This window comes from Protopterus annectens, chromosome 7.part1 (genome assembly GCF_019279795.1).
Source record: "Protopterus annectens isolate FY-2018-M chromosome 7.part1, PAN1.0, whole genome shotgun sequence".
NCBI lineage: Eukaryota > Metazoa > Chordata > Ceratodontiformes > Protopteridae > Protopterus > Protopterus annectens.
In genome coordinates, this window is record NC_056740.1 from 515,827,231 (window position 1) to 515,847,183 (window position 19,953).

Here is a 19,953-nt window from a genome sequence, read left to right on the forward strand (position 1 = left end):
GTTACATGTGATTTGCTCATCTTCTGCAGCTGTACTTTTCAGCCTGCTGCAAGTTGTGTACTATTATATTACAGGTGGGGCATCTTTATTTCAGACTTTATTTCAGACATTTTCATTTTTCTGTTTGGATTGCAGACTGCAACACACTTTTGTAATCAAGCAATACTTGCAAACACTTTTACACTGTTACTTGCACATTTTATTACTTAGTGACTACACTGCACTCTTTTGCTAACTGTCATACTTTTATATTTCTTTACAGTTACTGGGAGTGGATTACTGACCTGCCTGGTGGCACAACCGCACCAGCCTATCGCCATATGCTCTGTGGTTCGCAGAACGGACACCTGCAGCTGTAATATAAATGAAGTAATATTGGAATACACATCTCCATAATATCAGCTAATTTAATTTCTTACATACATAATTAAATGTAACTTACTCAGTAGTGGGGCGTTGGGCATTTGCCGGGCCTCCTGGATCCAAAGGTTCAATTGGTCCTGCTTGCATCTCTTCAGGTCCGCATGGTGGTGACGGACCTGCTCATCAGTCCTTGGAATCCCTGTGGCACTGGTGAGATCATGAGCCAACCAGTCCCACGCCTCAGCCCTATATGCTCCCCACAGCACCTGGCCCTGCATGAGTTGGGCCTCATGATTGTGGACTAGGAGCCAGACCATGTATCTGGACTCCTCAACGCCCCACCTCTGTGCTCGAAAGCAACTACCCTCTCCTACTCCTGACATTCTGGCTGCAAGTCAGTTCTACAATCGTTTATGCTGTGTATTCCCGCCTATGGGGCTTATATATGCAGTTTTTCCCGCATTTATCTGTGATTGGCCATTTTGGAATTGTATCAACTTCACAAAACCTGCTTTGTCATGCTCCACTTTCTATTCATTCCTATATATTGGCTATTACTGCATTTCTAAGTACAGCTGTCGTGGCTTAGTGGTTCAGTATCTTGACTATGGTGCATGGTATCCTGGGTTCGAACCTGGCCACTGCTTTTTATATTTTATGACTGTCTAGACAGGCTAGAGGGTGTGTCTGTGTAAAGGCAGTTTTGTTACAGCTTGCTCAACGTTGCCCGTCGGTTAGCTTGTTTGCACGGTGTGCAGCTCCGCGCAAACGGGTTACTCTGGTTTACGCTTCATTTGGCTGTTAGCACGCATATTACGCTCAGCTCAGCTAGGGGCACACAGTTTCAGCGTGTTAAACCACTGCTCACCTACGGGCACTCATTTTGCACCTGTTAAACCACTGCTCACCTACGGGCAGATGCACTCACCTTGTTAAACTGTAGCTCAGCTATAGTCACATCTCGCATTTTTTATTGTTTTCTTATCTCACATTTCTTCAATATAAATGGACTATTTCATTACATTTAACATAAAATATAATTTTATATGTGTACATATTTGTCAGGGACTTGTTTCATGCTTATTTTACTAAAAAAAGAAATTGATGTTGTGGGGGCTCGAACCATGAATGCCTGCTCTTCAGCTGATGTCTCTACTGCTACGCTATTGCTTCTTGGCTTACTTTGCATATTTAGTTCTTATATCCTTTTCCACTCACTGCTAACTGTGGCTGAGCTACGGGCACGCCCGCTCAAACGAGCGCACTCACGGGCAAACATCTTTACGATTTAAAAATATATATATATAAGATGTTCATTTATATATTTTATGTTCATAGTCTGTGGGGGCATGTGTTGTGTTGTGTTTATTCACATTTCCATGGCCTCTGTCGTGGGTGTTTAGTTTGGGCACTTTTACTCTTCTGGGGGCGTGTCCGCTTGCAGGGCTCGGCCTATGGACACGCCCCCTACTGTCTTCCATGGACCGTGTTAGCCTTAGGTGTGATTCAGCATGCTCTCATGAATATGCAAAGCATGCTGACATCACTCCGTTTAACTGCAGCCTCCGTGTAAGAGTTATAACTCTTACACGGAGGCTTCGTGAATCCTGCCCATTATCTTTTTTCTCCACCTTGAGTGCATGAATCTAAGATGAGCTAAACTGAAAAATAGTTTTTAACTAATGGATTACTTCAAGTCAAATTACTTCATATTACCACTTTTAATATGATACAGTGACCAGCCTAAACTGCACTATTCACACTATTTTAAAAAACTTTTTTTTTTCAGATTATGTTCAGGTGATTCTTAGAAACACACTTTTCATATTTTAATACAGGTACTGTATAACTGTGTTCACCCTACCATTAACTTCATTCTTTGCTGGCATCTATTCATTTCCTGGCAGAACATATTTATTGTGAGATGATACAACAACTTGTGATCTTAATATTGCTACTGTGTGTCATTTTATCCCGCTATGTAAGGCGTGACAGTTGTGCCTAAATTTTCAGCTTAAAGTCAACTGTACTTTGCAAAGGGTATGTTTTTTCTTTCCTACTATTTGAGGTTTTCATAGACAAAATATTTTTATTTATTTATTTTACATTTTTTGACCAGGATAGTCCGAATGGATACATGTCCATTTTCAGTGGAGGCCCGGGGAGAAAAGCTCCAAGATAATAATATACATCGAACATTTAGTAAATGCTAGTTTCAAGCAGATTACACTCATAAGCAATACCAACATTTAGCACATATAGTACTTATTATAAAACACTTTACAAAACATAAAATTATTTTCAAAGTTAAACATACATAACATTACATTCAGGTTTAAGACACACTGAGCAGCAGTTATACAATTGACCCTTCCTGAAATGGAGTGGTAGAATAAAGTTAGAAGTAGTTGAAGGTAAGGCACCTAAGAAAGAGAGAGGTCACAAGTCGGGGTTAGTGCAAGGACATAACCAATGAGTTTTGAAATATTTCTTGAGTTTGTTTTTGAATTGAGTTAGTGAGTGTTCTAGGGTCAAGTCAGCTGGGAGTCTGTTCCATAATTTTCCAACAGAGTTGGCAAACAGAAAGTCCCCAGCTGGAGTAGTTGGATTTTTATGTTTGAACTAGGAGGCTAGTGGATGATTGCAGTGGCTGGGTGTTGGTGTAGGGGCTGATAATATTTTTTAGTGCAGGTGTATTTTCTGGTTGGTAAAGGACTTTATGTGCCACTATTAGCTGGTTGAACTGCAGTAGGTTTGGCAGTTCAAACCATCCTAGGCAATTTAGGTTGTGACAGTGGTGTGTCTGGTATGCTATGCCAGTAGTAAATCTGGAAATGTGGTTATAGCAGGATGATAGTTTATTAAGATCTATTTTGTTTAAGTTGGAGAATAGAAGTGAGGCATAGAGAAGAGTTGATAGCAGATGGGAATGGGCAATTTCAGTTCTAGCAAGTGGGGTAAGGAAAGGTTTGATTCTGCAAATAGAGCCAAGTTTTTTATTAAGGGTTTTGATAGTTTGATTGATATGCACATCAAACTTCAGGTTGTTATCAACTATGACAACCAGTAGTTTAGTTTGGGCTTCTGGGGAGATGATAGTGCCATTGTTAGCAGTTATGTTGAAGGTTGGCAGGGGGGTCCTGCATGTGGGGGAGAAGTGGAGCAACTTAGTTTTGTTGAGGTTTAGGATTAGATGTTGATTGGAGAGGCATTTTTCCACTGTACTGAAGGTAATTTCGGTCAATGTGAATAAAGTAGCTGGTGAGGTGTCAGAACAAATCAAGGTGGAGTCATCCACATATTGAATGCAGATAGCATCTGGGATGACTGAATGAAGGTCGTTGATAAAGATGGAGAAAAGAAGGGGTCCTAGAATCAAGCCCTGGGGGACTCCTAATGTGATGGGTAGGCGAGATGATAGCTTGTCCTGCCATAGGACTGCCTGTTGCCTGCCCTGCAGGTAGGATTGAAACCATTGGAGTGCATGGTTGTTTAAGGAGAAGGCCTTCAAGGTATTCATAAGCATTTTGTGGTCAACCATGTCAAAAGCCTTGGATAGATCTAAAAAGAGTGCTGAGGATAGATTGTCATTATTGTGGTTGTGGTTAATGATGTTAATGAACGAGAAGAGGGCAGAAGTAGTACTGTGGTTTCAAATCCAGACTCTTTAGACAAAATCACAACCTGGATCTCCTCCACATCCAACTTACTATTACAAATCCGTATCGATCATTTCTAACTAAAAGATCATTGGGTTAATTCAATAATGCTTAAATGGAGCTAATCTCCATGTAAGCATAGTGGCACTGCCCGAACATAGAATTCGGAGGGGGAGTAATCCAGGGAGCAAGGCCCATTATACTGGCCAGCATGCAGACTCAAAACAATGGCAAGTTACAGTGGTTGCTAAGGACATAGGCTCTGGTGTAGTGCAGTAACTAGGGTATACGCAATTAGGTGTATGTAAATGAGCTAAGTTTATTGAATATCAAAATGGACCACCATGTCTGCATGTACCTAACCATGTAAGGGCTAGAATGTGTTAGTGTAGGGAAAAGAGGTAACTGACATGAAAAGGGTGTGTCATGCTTTGTGTAAGCACAGTGGAGTTCAGTGGCTTCTGTTTGTGCTCAGCTAATCACAGCTAAGCGAGGCAGTGTGTCTGACGCTGCTTAGCTGTGCTTAGCTGGTTTAAGAAAAGGTAAGTGTGCTTGTGTACAGCGGAGGGTCAGATCTGCTTAGAGGTGTTACACTGAAGCAGCGGGTTGGTGCAGGGCTTAAAACATTGCTGATTAGCATAGACATGTGTATTCTGATGGGTATTACCTTGACACAAAGCTGTCAGTCATGGTTTTGTAACCCCAATTTGCACTGCCTTGCCAGTATGTGGGCACACAGGGTAGGTTTTATGATGACCCTGCCAAAAATAGGGGGCACAACTGTGGATATTCAACAACAGTCTGTGCAGTTGTCAGCTCTACCTGATACTGTAGGCCTCTCATACATCCAGCAGCATTTCTTTGTCTGTGTACTGGTTCTGTGTCTGTGTCAGAGGCCCAAGTACACTGTGATTTGGGCCATTATATATAGGAGTACTGTGTGACTGGCAATCAGGATATGTTTGTAAAAACAGTTGTTATACTCCAGAGGTCAGTTGGCTTACTGGTATGTTGCTCTGACTGTAGTTCAGATGGTTCTTGGACCAAACATTAGCAGTGATGTCTTTTTTTCCCTAAAGTCACATCCCTGTAGTGCCTGATATATGTACCCAACACTTTAGTCATAGGTGACTCTATAGTCAGGCACACTGATCTCCCACTCACCAGGCTGAACAAGGAGAAAATTACAGTCAGCTGCCTGTTGGGTGCCAGGATCCACTACATAACACATGCACTCAAGTCATGCCACAACAAGTACAAATATGAATCTGTCATTGTCCATGTTGGAGTGAATGACTTGAGACGTACCTCCCTGGACTATGTGAAAAGAGAAATGGAAGAGCTCTCGGATCATATGGCCCAGGCAGGTATGACCCTAGCCCTGAGTAGCATCCTGCCTTCACCCACAATGATACCACAGTATAAGGACAAAATAATTGACTTCAACAATTGGCTAAGGCTGTGGTGTCATACAAAGGGGATCCAATATCTGTCTGCCTGGGAAGACATGATCGACAAACCACAATGCTTTGCCAGAGATGGTCTGCACCTGTCACCCCTGGGATTCAGTTCACTGGCTAAAGCTCTTGCCAGCCCTCTTCTTCTTCTTCTTTCAGCTGCTCCTGTTAGGGTCACCACAGCAGATCAACTGTTTCCATTTCTTCCTGTCCTCTGCATCTTGCTCTGTCACACCAATCGCCTGCATGTCCTCTCTCACCACATCCATAAACCTTATCTTAGGCCTTCCTCTTTTCCTGTTACCTGGTAGCTTTATCCTTAGAATCTTTTTCACAATGTACTCTGCATCCCTCCTCAGCACATGTCCAAACTAACGTAATCTTGCCTCTCTGGCTTTATCTCCAAACCTTCCAACCTGGGCTGACCCTCTAATATACTTATTCTTAATCCTGTCCATCCTCATCACACCCAGTGCAAATTTTACAATCTTCAATTCTGCCATGTCAAGCTCTGACTCCTGCCTTTTTGTCAATGCCACTGTCTCCAACCCATATAACATAGCTGGTCTCACTACCCTCTTGTAGACCTTCCCTTTCACTCTTACTGGTACTCGTCTGTCACAAATCAGTGCTGACACTCTTCTCCACCCACTCCATCCTGCCTGTACTCTCTTCTTCACCTCTCTTCCACAATCACCATTACTCTGAACTGTTAATCCCAAGTACTTAAACTCATTCACCTTCGCCACCTCTACTCCCTGCATCCTCACCATTCCTCTGTCCTCCCTCTCATTCACATGCATATCTCCACCTCTCCAGGGTCTCCTCCACCTGTTCCATACTCTCACTACAGATCACAATGTCATCTGCAAACATCATAGTCCACGGGGACTCCTGTCTGATCTCATCTGTCAACCTGTCCATCACCATTGCAAATAAGAAAGGGCTCAGAGCTGATCCTTGATGTAATCCCACCTCCACCTTAAACGCATCCATCACACCGCAGACCTCACCGATGTCACACTACCCTCGTACATATCCTGTACCACTCTTACATACTTCTCTGACACTCCCGACTTCCTCATACAATACCACAACTCCTCTCTAGGCACCCTGTCATATGCTTTCTCTAAATCCACAAAGACACAATGCAACTCCTTCTGACCTTCTCTGTACTTCTCCATCAACACTCTCAGAGCAAACATTGCATCTGTAGTGCTCCTTCCTGGCATGAAACCATACTGCTGATCACTAATCATCACCTCCCTTCTTAACCTAGCTTCCACTGCTCTTTCCCATAACTTAATGCTGTGACTGATCAGTTTAATCCCTCTGTAGTTACTACAGCTCTGCACATCACTCTTACTCTTAAAAATCGGTACCAAAACACTTTTTCTCCATTCCTCAGGCATCCTCTCACTTTCCAAGATTTCATTAAACAATCTAGTTAAAAACTCCACTGCCATTTCACCTAAACACCTCCATGCTTCCACAGGTATGTCATCTGGACCAACAGCCTTTCCGTTCTTCACCCTCTTCATAGCTATCCTTACTTCTTCCTTGCTAATCCACTGCACTTCATGATTCACTATCTGCACATCATCCAACCTTCTCTCCCTCTCATTCTCTTCATTCATCAACCCCTCAAAATACTCTTTCCATCTGCTCAACACACTCTCCTCGCTTGTGAGTGCATTTCCCTCATTATCCTTTATCACCCTTACCTGCTGCACATCTTTACTAGCTCAGTCCCTCTGTCTAGCTAATTGGTACAGGTCCTTTTCTCCCTCCTTAGTGTCCAACCTTTTATACAACTCTTCATACGTCTTATCCTTAATCTTCACCACCTCTCTCTTTGCCATGCACCTCATCTCCTTATACTCTTGTCTACTTTCTTCATCTCTTTGACAATCCCACTTCTTCTTTGCCAACCTCTTTCTCTGTATACTCTCCTGTACTTCTTCATTCCACCACCAGGTCTCCATGTCCTCCTTCCTCTTTCCAGATGTCACACCAAGCACTCTTCTAGCCATCTCTCTTACTAGCTCTGCTGTAGTTACCCAGTTATTTGGTAACTCTTCACTGCCACCCAGTGCCTGTCTTAACTCTTCCCTGAACATCACCTCACAATTACCCTTTTTCAATTTCCACCATTTGATCCTTGGTGCTGCCCTCACACTCATCCTCCTCTTCTTGATCACCAATGTCATCCTACAAACCACCATCCTATGCTGCTTAAGTACACTTTCACCTGCCACCACTTTACAGTCTCCAATCTCCTTCAGATTGGCCCTTCTACATAAGATACAATCCACCTGTGTGCATCTTCCTCCACTCTTGTATGTCAACCTATGCTCCTCCCTCTCGTTAAAATACATATTCATCACAGCCATGTCCATTCTTTTTGCAAAATCCACTACCATCTGACCTTCTGCATTCCTTTGCTTAACACCATACCTACCCATCACTTCCTCATCCCCTCTGTTCCCTTCAACAACATGCCCATTGAAATCTGCTCCAATCACCAGTCTCTCACCCTTGGGTACAGTCATCACCACTTCATCCAACTCACTCCAAATTTTTTCTTTCTTATACATTGCACACCCAACTTGTGGAGCATATGCACTAACAACATTCATCATTACACCATCAATTTCCAGCTTCATAAACATCACTCTATCTGACACTCTTTTCACCTCCAAAACACTCTTAGCATATTGTTCCTTCAGGATAATGCCTACACTATTTCTCCTCCCATCCACACCATGATAAAACAATTTGAAACCACCTCCGATACACCTATCCTTGCTCCCCTTCCATCTGGTCTCTTGCACACACAATATACCAACCGTCCTTCAGTTCATCATATCAGCTAGCTCCCTCCCTATATCAGTCATACTGTCAACATTCAAAGTTCCAACCCTCACTATCACAGTCCTAGCTTTTACCTGCCTTCGGGCATGCCTTCTGCCTCTTTTCCTCCTTCGGCCAACAGTAGCCCAATTTCCGCCAGCACCTTGTTGGCCAACAATACCGGTGGCGGTCGTTGTTAACCCGGGCCTCGACTGATCCGGTATGAATTTCTGTACAGTTTTCTGCATATATGATGTGACAAAATTTTACACCGGATGCCCTTCCTGACACAACCCTCCCCATTTATCCGGGCTTGGGACTGGCACAAAGAAATGCACTGGCTTGTGCATCCCCAGTGGCTGCCCCTATAATGCCTTTTTTAGGCAAGGTTCAAAGGACAAAACCACCACTGTAACAGATACAAGCATGAAAAATCTGAAGGTAATGCTACTCAATGCTCGAAGTCTAAACCTCAAAATGCACTCTCTCGAGGCACTCCTAAAAATGGAGAACATCGACATCTGTGCAGTAACTGAGACCTGGTTCAAGACTCCAGAGAGCACCACTACAATACCAGGCTACAACTCTTACCACACCTTTCTGCCACAAAACCAAGACTGAAACACTAAAGGTGGAGGTGTGTCCATATTCACCAAGGATATTCACACCTCCAGGCTAGTTGCCCGACACAATACATCTGAAATTCTCCAGGTACAACTAACACTAGGTAAGACTGCAATCCAAATTGTAGCTTGTTACAGATACCCCATCATGCCCCAAGATTCTCACTACACCTTTCTAAACATACTGGAAAATATTAAGATTTAACAAAACACCCCAATACTGGGTGATTTGAACTACCCTGCCATTAACTGGGGAAACTACTCGGGTACCAACAGCTTTTCCAAATGGTTCTTGGAAATCATAAATTCCAACTCCCTGGATCAACTAATCCATTGTCCCACCAGGGGATCCAATATCCTAGATCTGGTCATTACCAACATGGGAGATAGATGCTCCACATCAGTGGTCACCCCCTCATTGGTCAGGTCTGGCCATAAGCAAATCACCCTTGACATCCACATCCCACCCCCACCCCCCAGTAAGGAAACCTCCGTAAAAAAAACTTCTCCAAAGCCAACTTCATGCTATTGAAGTCAGAAGTGACAAACTTCATGTCACCCATGCAGACGGGATCTGAATGTTCGACTGCTGAATCCTACACTAAGGCACTGCACGAGCACATCCAGTTGTGCATGAATTGTGTCATCCCAAATAGAACCAGGATACTCTCCTCCAAAAAAAAGGAAGCCAATCTGGTGGTCCCCTGCTATAAACAAACTATACAACAGAAGGAAGAAACTGTTGCAGAAAACAGGAAAATCCTAAGATAGAAACAACTCCCTCACCAGCCTCAGTAAGAAGCTGAGATCCCTCATAAAATCCACAGAAGCTAGTTATGAAAATAAAATTGCCAAAGATTCCAAAGACAACCACAAGGCATTCTATAGTTATGTCAAGAATCTAAATGGCAATGCTCAGATCTGCTCTGAGCTACAACAGAATGACATTAAATATACTGATACCAAGGATATTGCCACGATCCTGGCAGATCGATTTAGTGCCAACTTCACCCCCCCTCTCACCCCCTAAAGTGCCCATCTCAATACCAAAAGATTGCCAAATTTCGGTAATCACAGCCACACAGGTAGAAATCGTACTTTCCAAAGCTAAGAATACAGCATCCGTGGGACCAGATGACATCCCGGGCTGTGTACTACATGAACTACAAAATGAACTGGCACCTCACTTAAGTGTCAGGTTTAATCATAGCCTAACCTCAGGCTTCGTGCCCACTGAGTAGCGCACATCTACAGTTATCCACAATACAAGGGGGGATCGACCTTGGATCCCGGGAACTACCGTCCCATTAGTTCGACGAGCCTGATCTGCAAGGGCATGGAATGCATTATCATGGAACTTATAAACAAAGACATTGGCAACCTTCAAACACTGGACCTCACCTAGTTTGGGTTCATGAAGGGCCGATCTTGCCTTCGGAACCTGACTGACTTCTTCGAATCAGTCTCCAGAGCTGTGGATGAGGGTAAGGTGGTCCACACAGCCTATCTGGACCTCACCAAGGCCTTCAGCACCATCCCCCACTCTGGAATCATAGATGAACTTACTAAGCTGGGCATTAATCCTTATGTCTCTCGATGGGTTGCCAATTGGCTTACTGACAGAACCCAGACTGTAAAAGTAGCCGACTCCAAATCCAGTTCCAGACAAGTGACAAGTGGAGTACCTCAGGGTTCGGTTCTGGGACCACTCTTGTGGGCATCCACTTCTCTGAAGTAAATGACAGCACTAAGGGACTCTGGCTAACAAAGTTCACAGATGACTGCAAACTGGGAGCCATTACTGAATCCCCAGATGATGTGGATATTCTACAAAATGGCCTTACAGAAACAGATGCCTGGTGCCAGAACCATGGGCTCAAGCTTAATGCCAAGAAATGTATAGTTATCCCCTTTGAAAAAAAAACATGTACCCATGAATTACCACATAGGTGGCAGTACACTAAACATTGAAAGTGTGATGAGAGACTTAGGGACACAGGTGGACAGTAACCATATCACCACAAGTCAGGAAATCCTTCTATGTGGCACACCTCATCACTAAGGGCTTTTCATCCAGAAAAAAGAGGTCATTGTCCCACTGTACTCATCCCTCATTAGACCCATTATAGAGTACAACGCCCCATTTGGTATGTACCTCACAAGACATCTGCAACAGCTGGAAAGGCCGCTGAAATACCTCACTAAAAGAATCACAGTCCTAAAGCAGATGCCATATGTTGACCATCTAAAAAAACTCCAGCTATACCTTGTAGCATATTGTCTACTCAGAGGTGATCTCTGCTTAACATGCAAAGCCATGTCAAACCCTGAGCTGTTGGACATGCTCCATTTAAAGAAATCCCAATCCCTCAGAGCCACACACTCCAGGGATCTAAACCTTGTCATCACAATGAACAAAACTTGCTGGAGGGATAGTTTCCTGACCCAGAGACTCCACCATACTCCGGAATAGACTGCCCATACATGTCAAGCAGAGTGCCTCCTTGGTCCTCTTCAAAAGGAATCGTGATGATTGGATGGAGACAGGAAATTCACCCCGGGGATCATGTCAGTCGCTCTGCTAGACAGGGGTCCAGGGAAGTAAATATTGTGTGAAGCAATATCCAGGGAATTGTTATGACTAGGCTTGTATAGGCCCTAGGGCTGGTAGCCTAGTACTAATCTATGAACCTATGAACAAAAGCATCAGCAGCTCCCCAGAGCTGATTTGGTGTAGTGGTGTGATGCTGTGATGCCAATTCAGATGGTCCTGGGATCAATAGTTTGCATGTTTCTCTTTTTTTTCCTGTTACATGACTGTAATGAATGATATCTTTACAAAAGCATTACAAGCCCCCACAGTTGACTTGGTATAGTGGTATATTACTCTCACTCTAGTGTGTAGGGTTCTAGGTTCAAGACTTGACAGTGGTAGTTTTCTTTCCGTAATGTCAAATTACTGTAATACATGATATCTTTACAAAAGGATTATTCATTTCAAAAGCTGATTTGGCATAGTAGTTTGTTGCTTTTACTGTAGTACACAGGCTCCTGGGATTAAGACCTGCCATATCTGGATATTTTGTTACTGGGCAGAACAGTGGCTAAATGACAATCTGTGATGAATTATCAGTGATCTAATATTTTGGTCCATTTGTCATAAAAATCTGTTTCTCTGGCAAATCACTAGTCAAATCATTATAGAATGCATTTAGAAAATAATGACAGGAATTTGTGTTTCAGGGGACATACTGTTCAGAAAATACATCCTAATGCAAAACCTGTCATTCTATCAACTTTCTAAGTTTGTAAAAGCAATATTTAAAAATTGTTCCTTTTTTGGGCTTTTGTCCCACTTTTGCTGACAGCTTTGTACAGACTTTTTGCACTAAGAGGTTGGGAGGTATGTGTCTGAGGACACTTTTTTATTGTAAAGTGCTGTATGGCACTTTCACAATGCAGGGGGTGTGTTACAGTATCTGTAACACACCCCTTCCCATTCATTATTTAAGTGTCTGAGGACACTTTCTTGATTGTAAAGTGCTATACGGCACTTTGACAGTGCAGGGGGCATGTTACAGATCTGCGGTCATTACTGTAACATGCCCCCTGCACTGACTCAGTATCCATGTATAGGCTCCATCTCAGTAGTGCCCCTTCATTAATATGCAAGGTGCACTGCCGAGAGGGAGATGCAGACACGGACACCATTCACTCCCTGCAGGAATAACGCTATCCCTACACAGAGTTTATTAAATCCGGGGGTATCTCTCTACCCCTGTGAGTCCGTTGCATTGATATTTGAGCATTAAACAAAACAACACTCTCTTAGGAGACCTAAACTACTCTTCCATTAATTGGGAAACTCAGCCTCAAACATGTATGCCCAGAAATTTCTGGATTTCATCAATATAAACTCTCTAAACCAGCTAGAGCCAACCATACAAGGGGTAATAATAATACCCTGGCGTTCATCTTTACCAACATGAGACAGCTTTGTTTCCAGCAATTGTCACTTCCACCCTGGTGAATTCAGACCACAAATCAGTCACACTCATCATAAGAATGAACCCAAAAGCATTCTCCAGTAAGTCAATATTCAGAGATTATGCAATATAACCTCATAAACTGTGTGATGAGTTCACTAAATTCAAAATCCTCTTCTAACCTGATGACCACACTACTTATGTAGAAACCATTTCCACTAAATTCTGTGAATATGTAAACAACTGCATCGATGCACATGTCCACCTCCAGAATGAATACAATGCTAAATTTAACAATAAAGCTCTGTGATGGACCTCAAGTGTAAATACGTTTTATAATAAGAGAAAAACAAAAAATCATTGCACATAAAAATAAATGTAACCCTCAAGATGCTAAAAAAGCTGTTGCTAGACTTAAGAGAGAGAACTACAGACCCTAATGAAATCAACAAAAGCCAAAGATGAAGTAAAAATAGCTAACCAGGTGAAGGATAACCACAAAGTTTTCTTTAACTGTCTTAGAAACCTCATAAAAAATGCACATCGCTGTGCAGAGCTGATAGTAAATGATATCTTATTCTTAGATACAGAGGACATAACTAGTCTAGTAGTGGACACATTTATCTCAAACTTAACCCTCCCTCATATATTACCAGATCATATACCCACATTTACACCCCCCTTCAAATCTGTCAATACAAGTCCTCAAGGCACTATCAATTGCCAAAAAACATTACTTGCATGGTGTCAGATAAAACACAAGACTGCCTACAAGACATCTCAAAACAGGGCTTGTCAGAACCCCTACAACAGGATATTCAATATCAGCCTACAAACAGGCTTTGTTCCTGATGAATGTAGGGCAGCAGGAGTGATCCCCTTGCAACAAGATGGGGCATCTAGTGGCCCAGATAATTTTGGATTGATAAGTCTGATCCATCTGCTCTGCAAGGCTATGGAAATGATCATTACAGAGTTAATAAATAAGGACATAAGACACTGACAACTGTTGACCCAAGCCAGTCTTGATTTGTTAAGGGGAGATTCTGTCTACTTAACCTGGTCAAATTCTTTGGAAAGGTTAGTAAAGCAATCAAAGACAAATTAGTGCATACTGCATATCTAGACTGTGCAAAGACATTTCACAATTCATGCATTATTGATAAACTCTGCCAGTTAATTTTAAACCCTCAGATAACTCATTGGATAGTAAACTGGCTCATAAGCACAACCCAGGAAATTAGGGTGTGTGACTCTACTTCCTCCATAATACCTGTCAGTAGAAATGTACCCTATGCTTCTGTCCCTGGGCCACACCCCTTTGGCATTTACTGCTTGAAGATCAAAGCAAATGTTAAGGATGTATGGCTAACTAATTTGCAGATGAGTGTGAACTTAGTGCCATTATAAACTCCGCAGAGGACACCAAGATTCCCAAGATGACTTTTCCCAAAATAATTACTATCATAATCTTGAAGTGGATTTGGTTGAATCCACTTTGAACGAAGTCTGGCGGTCAGATGGTGACAATGTCAAACTCCAATATTGTCAAAGTAAAAATCTTGCCCCTATCCCGACCCATGTTAATGCTCGTCCCAAAAATTGCATTCGATTTGTAATTCGACATTACCGGAGTTCGAGACTTTCAGTTTTTGTGGATGTGGGTTGATGATACAATTATTCAACCAAGTCTGCTTCAAGATTATGATAGTAAACTTTCCCAAAAACATATATAGCTTTAAAACCATGGACTAAAACGAAATGCCAAGAAATGCATAATAGTATCACTTGGCTAACATGACTATCCTTTTACCTGTCATATTGACAACACACCCCTGAAAGTTAATGTTGTAGTCAGGGATATGATACTCTGTTTTCACAATGAGCTCTGCTTTGATCACTGGATGTCTATTATTGTGAGGAAGTCCTTTTTTATTGCACAGCTTATATCTATAAGTATGGCATCCAGGTTCAGAGATGTGATAATTCTGTAGTCCTGGGCTCTCATTAGGCTGATTATTTACTCAGATTCTCCTTTTGGCATGTACTTGTCCAAAAACGTGGCACAACTTGAATGACCAGAATGCTTTCTCACTAAACAAAATGAAGCACCTAAACCTTCAAACTACTGAGACCACCTCAAAGCTCTGTCCTTCTTCTTAGTATCATACATGTTACTAAGAGGTAACCTCTGCCCCAAGTGTGGAGCCTCAGCAGACCCTGTCCTGTCAGACCTATAATGGGTCTACTTTTGTTTGTCAAAAGATCATTCTTTTGAATAACAAATGTACAATCCCAATTACACGAAAGTGTACATAAACAAAAGTGAACTTTCGCAAATACCGGTTCACTGAACCGGTAATAAAATTAAAAAAACACACACTATAAAGGCAGTTTTTCAGGAGGGCTAGCCTTCCTGCCTGCACCCCCTATGTCGGGAACTGTGCCCCCCACACCCGCACTACTTTATATATACTAACTCCAAGATCGCACTACAGTGGGGAAACAGGTATATTCCCTTATCTCCACGGTAGCGTGCTTCGGTGCGGTAGTGCATTTTTTTGTTTTCATTACCAGTTCAGTGAACCGGTATTCAGGAAAGTGCACTTTCATTTAATTGAGATCATACTTTTGTTCTTTGAAAGGATGAACTTTTGGCAAATAAAAGTAGACCCCCTACAGCATATGTGCTCAATGGAATGAAGCCTTGAGATATACCCAGGGCATAACGGAGTGACTTTATCACATACCTTGTCTGACAATCCCTGATTCCACAGGACGATCTTTAAATATTTTTTTAATGATGTCTGAACTTGTTTGTCTTGCTAGGGCAGTGACTGCAGCAGAACAAGTGGTTTAGAAAACAGATTGCTGGGGAGACATATCAGTAATTACAGCTGTGTTTTACTTCAAGAGGCACTGTATGGAAGAACAGTAAATGCATCACTACATTATAAGGAATGCTAAAAGCAAAAGGAAATAAGTGATAGAATAAAGGGAGGGGGTGCAAGATAAAATTGCAGAAAAAACAGAGAGAAACAGAGCAAAGCAATAGAAATGGAAAGAAATAAGATGATCACTGGAAGCAAAAAGAATGAAAATAAGGATGGCTAGGGAGAGATTAAAGAAGAGAAATACAGAGATACAGACATGTTTAGGCAGATAAATAGACAAAGAGTGTGTGTGAGAGAGACAGAGAGAGAGAGATAGGTAATGCAGAGATTGAGATAACGAGATCCACTGGTAGAACAATATGAGTAGAAGGCAGACTAGCAGCTTTGGAGAGGGAACCAATCAAATGCAGAATACATGCAAGCACATGCACGCATACACACACACACACACACACACACACACACACACACACACACACACACACACACACACACACACACACACACGCACACACACACACACACACACACACACACACACACACACACACACACACACACACACACACACACACACACACACACACACACACACACACACACACACACACACACACACACACACACACACACACACACACACACACACACTCATACACATGCACACACATGCACACACATACATACACCCTCATGCATGCACACACACACACACACACACACACACACACACACACACACACACACATACACACACACACACACACTCACGCACACACACGCGTGCACACACACACACACACACACACACACACACACACACACACACACACACACACACACACACACACACACACACTCATGTATCCCCTAATACATTACAATCCCTTTCTCCTTGATTTCATTTCAGTTTAGGAAAATCACCAAAACAAATGTTCCATCTTTTAAATTTCCAGCCACAGGTTTTCTAGGTTATGATGACCTTAGGTTAATATAGTTTTCCAGTATTTACCATTAGAAAGTCAGTCCTGTATGCAACTGCACTCTAACTGAAGGCATTATACCATCTGGGTGAAATCAAGCTACAGTTATTGTTATTTCAAAACCTCCATCCCAGTCCAGGTCTCACATTAGAGACCAAGTGCCCTTCTTTCTAACTTAGCAAAGCTACTAGAAAAATCAGTTTTGCTGCCGCTACTTGAATTCTGAACAAAACCCAATATAAATTCAGAAGAGGAAAACCACTTGGTTAGTTATTGATCAAATATTCAGAGAGTGGATGTACAGAAACAGGTGCTATTGTTATTCATAAAGCATTTGACAATGTTAATCACATCTTATGATTTCAGACACTAAATAGTGTCCGTCTCAGTGAAAACACCCACAACTCTTTTTCTCAATACCTAACTAACTACACCAATGGTATCTCACTGGTAGAGTACCTCCATATTTGGTACTAGATCATCTACTCTCTTAACAGTTTATTTACTTATCTTTTACGAGTTGCCACTCAGTTTATTACTATGTAAAGACAACATAGCAACCACTAGACAGTCTTCTGTTCTGAGTTCCATAGAACTATGACAGAAAAGCTTGGCAAATGTGAAGAAATGACTCCAGGTAAAATGTTTCATTCTCAGTCTAAAAAGAACCAATGCAATACTTTTGGATAATTTCAAGTTAACTAAGTATAACACAGACTACAAGGCTTTTTGAGTCCTCATGGATAACTGATCATCAATCTCTCTTATTTCAAATATCTTCACATTTCGTTGGATCCCATCCTGTCTTTCATTACTGTGCTTACATACTCAGAAGCCAGATAAATGAGCAACTCAGTCTACCCTGGAAGATCTCTGATTAGCTTATAATTGAATGCAAGATATGCATTGCTGAAAACTGGCAATATTAGTAATAATTACATATGATATTCCAGTTGTTGTCTACTCATAATCAACGCACTTATCTACTGGCATTTGTAAGATTTGTAGATTTATGTTTTGAGCCCTCAGCTTAAACAATTATTGTTTCATCCTGAATAAAGACAGCAGAGTCTCAGTAACAGAATAGGATGATCTAGCAATAAAAATGATCATCTTTAAATTAGTCTGTGTAAACTATTGTGCCCTTACCCAACTGCAACTGCCATTCCAGCCTTTGGAACCATATCATTATAACTTAAAATTCACTACAAATGAAGGAGATAACCAGCATACAGTATCTGCGATATAACCTGAAGAAATGTGATAGAGCTTTCCCTTTAGGGGCCCATCCTCCTAAGATATAATCCCTCCTAAACTGAGTAACCTTTGAACCCACAATACATTAAGAAAAAACTTGCTGGAACACCTTCTGTTATATTTGTAAATTAGTACTAGGCTAACAGCCATTAAGGGCCATTTTAAGTCTATGGACAAAAAAAAAAGAACCGGAACTAACACAAAGCCACAAATAAGTAAACTGGCTTATTGAGCACTTTCCTTTTGATACCATTCAAAACCTCTTCAGATAAAAAACATTAGTCAAACCCCTTCCTTTTAAAACCTATAACAGTCACACGATAATCCAACCAATAAATATTTAAAGAACCAAGTTCAAATATTCCATTAATACTAATACATTATATATATATATATATATATATATATATATATATATATATATATATATATATATATATATATATATATAGCTACATTAACATTATGCTAAACAATCCTTACCTCTTCAAATTATATTATAATAGAATTTCTTTTAAAACATTCTGATATAAAAAAAACCCTATTGTAAAAAGAATCTTATAATAAAGAAACACTCATTATGAAAAAATTATGTCCTCTTCAAAGCCTTGAATTTCGAAATAAGAGCTATAGTAATATGCTCATTAAGTCTCGGCCAAACATAACAGTTCAGATAAACCTACCAAAGTAACTCCCTCTTTTCCAAATAGACCTTCCAGCCCCCCCCCCGCAAACCAGGTGAAACCTTTTCTAATACGAAAAATTTAAATGAATGGTTCTCAAAAATATTAATACGTCTAGTTAATGTGTTGTTATCTTTATTTTTAGGTATGTCATAAAGATGTTCATATATACGTTCTTGAAATTTACACTCTGTTTTTCCTATATAAAAATACGAGCATAGTTGATACTGTGCTAAACAAACAAGTCCCTTACTATCACAATTACATTTTTCATTAACTGTAAGAAGCCTCCCCAAAACTACAATGCTAGTGCCTTCCAAAATACATGGGCAGTACTTGTATCTACCACTTTATTAAGCTGACTTCCAACTTTCTGAGTCAAAGTAGTCTCCATAGGTTCATAGGTTCATAGGTTGGTACTAGGCTATCAGCTCTAAGGCCTATACAAGCCTAGCCAAACAATTCCCCGGATATTTCTTCCCACAGTATTTACCTCCCTGTACCCTGTATAGCAGGGTGACTGATGTGATCCCCGGGGTGAATTTCCTATCTCCCATCTAATCGTCAAGGTTCCTTTTGAAGAGGGCCAAGGAGGCGCCCTGTTTGACATGTATGGGCAGTCTATTCCAGAGTATAGGGAGTCTCTGGGTCAGGAACCTATCCCTCCAGCATGTTTTGTTCATTGTGATGGCAAGGTTTAGATCCCTGGAGCATGTGGCTCTGAGGGATTGAGATTTCTTTAATTGCAGCATTAACAACAGCTCAGGGTTTGACATGGCCTTATGTTAAGCAGAGATCACCTCTGAGTAGACGATATACCACAGAGTATAGCTGGAGTTTTTTTAGATGGTCAGCATAGGGCATCTGCTTTAGGCCTGTGATTCTTTTAGTGAGGTATTTCTGCAGCCTTTCCAGCTGTTGCAGATGTCTTGGGAGGTACATACCAAATGGGGCTTTGTACTCTATAATGGGTCTAATGAGGGATGAGTACAGTGGGACAATGACTTCCTTTTTTTTGGATGAAAAGCCCTTAGTGATTAGGTGTGCCACATCGAAGGATTTCCTGACTGTTGTGGCGAAGTGGTTATCGAAGGTGAGACTACTATCCACTTGTGACCCTAAGTCTCTCATCACACTTTCGGTGTTTAGTGTACTGCAACCTATGTGGTATTCATGGGTACGTGGTTTTTCCCAA